This window comes from Elephas maximus, chromosome 4, assembly GCF_024166365.1.
Source record: "Elephas maximus indicus isolate mEleMax1 chromosome 4, mEleMax1 primary haplotype, whole genome shotgun sequence".
NCBI lineage: Eukaryota > Metazoa > Chordata > Mammalia > Proboscidea > Elephantidae > Elephas > Elephas maximus.
This window is the reverse complement of record NC_064822.1, coordinates 36,489,751-36,493,536: the sequence shown is the minus strand read 5'-3', so window position 1 is coordinate 36,493,536 and position 3,786 is coordinate 36,489,751. Positions and strand designations below refer to the sequence as shown.

Here is a 3,786-nt window from a genome sequence, read left to right as displayed (position 1 = left end):
TGAACAGCCAAAGATATACCATTTCAACAATTTCTATATGTACAATTCAGTGACATTGATTACATCCTTCAAGTTATGCTACCATTCTAGTTACCCTTTTCCAAATTATTCTACCATCATTATCTTAAACTCACTGTCCCCTCAACTTCCTACCCAATCTTTCGAGTTGCCACTGTCAATTTGATTTCACATATATAATTCTTAAAAAGAATGCAATGCTCAAAGCAGATGTACTTTACTAATTAAGATAAGCTATTTTTTGGTTCAAAGAAGACTTCAGAAGCTAGTTTTGGTTTAAGGCTTAAAGTTTAAAGATTATCTCATGGCAATAGTTTCAGGGGTTCATTCAGCCTCAATAGCTCCATGAGGATTACAAAGACTTTGAAATTTCATTCCACTTTTCCCCCTTTTGATCAGGATTCTCCTATAGACTCTTTGATCAAAATGTTCAGTAACGGTAGCCAGGCACCATCTAGTTCTTCTGGTCTCATGACAAGGCAGACATGCATTTGATTTCCTCCACTGGTGCCTGACTCTTCTTCCTCTATTGCTTCAGGTGAATGGAGACCAATTATTGTACCTTGAATGTCTGCTTGCTAGCTTTTAAAGCTCCAGTCACTATGCAATGAACTAGAAGGAAAAAAAAAAAAAAGAAGGAAGGTAGAACAAAAATACTGAGAAACAATTGCCTGGAATGTCCCTCAAAGCCATGACCCTAAACCTCCAAACCGGATTACTCTGGCTGCTGTGCTGAGACTATAGAGGGACAAGGAGAGAAGCAAGGAGGCCTGTAAGAAGACTACTGTCGTGCTCCAGGTGAGAGATGATGGTGGCTTAGATCAGGCTGTTAAAGCAGTAAGAAGTTGACTTATCCCATTCATTCATTTTATGAAACATAATTAAGTGTATTTTGTGTCAACGTGATTCTAAGCACTTTATTTATATGCCATTATTTACTTAGAAAATATGGTAGACTGAATAATTGCCTCTGAATGATGTTCCTGTCCTAATCTCTGAACTTCTGAATATGTTACTTGACGGAGTAAAAGTATTTTATATATGTGATTAAAATAAAGACCTCGAGTTGGGGAAATCATCTTGGATCACCCAGGTGAGCCCAGTGTAAATACAAGGGCCCTTATAAAAGGGAGGAGGACGGATCAGAGTTAGTAGTAGGAGATGTGATGATGGAAGCAAGAGGTTGGAGTGATGCCAGGAAGCGGCCACAAGCAGGAGGCCCCTAGAAGCCAGAAAAGGCAAGGAAACAAATTTTCCTTTAAGGCCTATAGAAGGAATGAAGCCCTACAGGCACCTTGATTTTTCTCATTGAGATCCGTTTTAGACTTTTGACCTCCAGAACTGTAAGAAAATAAATTTGTGTTGTTTTAAGCCACTGAGTTTGTGGTAAATTTGTTATAGCAGCAATAGGAAACTAACACAGAAAACAAGTTTTCCAAAGCAATACACAATAATCATATGATTCCAATATAATTTATTTAACCATTCCTATATTGCTCAACCTTTAGATTGTTTTCAATTTTTCCCTTTTATAAATAATACTGAAATGAACATACTTAGGCATAAATTATGGCATGTATTTCTGGTTATTTTCTTAGGTTAAAAGCCTAGATGTGGAATAAAATGACTACTGTAATTTTTTTCATACAGAGAAGGTACAGAAAATCGTACAACAAACACCTATATTTCCACACCAAGATTAACCTTTATGAGCATTTTACATAATAAAATACATGAAATATTAGTGATCGAGTTTAAGAACACCTTCATACCCTTTGCCTCCCTGCTCCCCCAGTCCCATACCTTCTGAAACAAATAGGGGGAAATATGGAATGATTCACAAATGTGTGAACCATCCTTGCACATGAGCCTCATTAATCTTCTCTGTGCTGCTCCAGTTTTAGTATATATAGTGACAAAGCGAACACCAGGGTTTTCTTTTAATCTTTTTAAAGAAAGGTTTTGTTGTTGTTAGTTGCTGTCGAGTTGATTCCAGCTCATGGTGACCCCATACATGCAGAGTAGAACTGCTCCATAGGGTTTTCAAGGCTGTGACCTTTAAGAAGCAGATCACCAGGCCTGTCTTCCGAGGCACCTCTAGGAGAGTTTGAACCACTGACCTTTTGACTAGTAGTCAAGCACTTAACTGTTGGTAGCACCCTATGTTAGGGGCTTCTAGTGTAGCCAAGGTTATCAATTACAGCTTGCTTATGGCAATAACATTTTTAGACTCAAAATTATGAAACTTCATAAAAAAGAAAAGGTTAAGTATAAGGCAAAAAGAATAAGAAAAAGAAAGGCAGAACAGAATAATGCCCTAAACCTTGCTGTGTTTTTCTGGATGTGGATTTTATTTTCTCTGTTGATTTTACCTCATATTCAAAGTATTAAAATGTAAGTTAACATCTAAGATGTTCAAATTATTTATTTAAAAGCCATTACTAATTTTGTCACAGTTCCCAACTTTGTCAGATAGGCCTGAGTTCTGAACTGTGAAGAGAAGGCCATAAAAAGGCTATTGTTTCCTTTACTATAACCCTACTGTTTTACTAGGGTATCATAGAGGCTACTTGGTGATCTCGTTTGAGAATAGGTCTCTTTGTCTATCTTGGTCATAATCTGGGCAAACACTCTACTGAAGCAGAGCAGAAGTCAGTTAGGAGAATGATGATTCATTCCTATTGTAGAATATCACAAAATTAGAAGTTGCACTTAAAGAAATCCCCAAATAAAAATGTCTGAAATACAAGATTTTCTCAAGATCTGTAACTTGTAAATAGCTTTTATATTCCCAGTTGTATATATGAGACCATTACATTTTTATTGAAAATAATTATTTTGATTCATGTAGAAGAACAATCATTCTTTTTTAAACAACTTGGGGTTATCAGGTTGCGGATAAGAACACTGGTTGTTCTAAAGATTCTGACAATTAGATTTTTAGGAAATACAATTTATGTAAGACCAACACGATATGAATTATCACCATTTAAATGATACACGTTTGAATTAATTCCTATCGAATATTTTAAATAAGTAAAGGCCTATAATAAGGCCCAAAGTCAGTATTTGTGCAATACATCCCACAAAATATTTATTTTATCTCTTATATTTCACAACAAAAGTAATACATGCACCACCTTCTCAGATGAAGGCCAAGCAAAATGTTTCATTTATTCAACAATAAAAAATTTTTAAGAAGCTAAATCTAAGAATAATTAAATAATAAATATCTGTATATATAAACAATAAGAGATTGTATCCATAATTAAAGGACTAATCTTTTCCTAGATAGAAATCGTATCCCTCTTTAAAATATTGGGACCATATGAGTAATGGGCTGTTCTGTATAGATATTTTTTCCTTATTCTGATAAATGAAGCAAGAGAGAAGAGCTACCATAAATGCTTCTAAAAAACTCCGTAGCTGAAACTATTGCTTTGGAATCCAGTGGATTTGCACTATGACTGGTGATGTATAAACTCATAGCTAAGCAAGAGCTATTTAATAAGATGGGCTGGTCTTCATCTCAGCTATTACTTTCTAAATTCTGAATAACAACACCTCATTATATAAATGGATTATAATCTTAGAGGAATGTGCTTTGTATGTAATTTTTTAACTGATGCTTCTCACTTTCTAATCTGACTGAAACTGACTTCAGAAATGTAGAAGCTGAAAAGATCTTTTTAAATATCATGTATTATTATTTCACAGGGGTACTTTTTCTTCTTTTAAGCTTACTGTTGTTTATCATGAAAAATCGAG

General features: G+C 34.8%; 1 non-coding gene across 1 annotated transcript; it reads right to left on the bottom strand.

Annotated features, from left to right (window-relative positions):
• Positions 1–1,839: 1,839 nt before the first annotated feature.
• LOC126076586 (U6 spliceosomal RNA) lies at positions 1,840–1,946 on the bottom strand. Its single transcript, XR_007517518.1, has one exon. It is a non-coding gene; the product is annotated as a U6 spliceosomal RNA (small nuclear RNA).
• Positions 1,947–3,786: the final 1,840 nt, after the last annotated feature.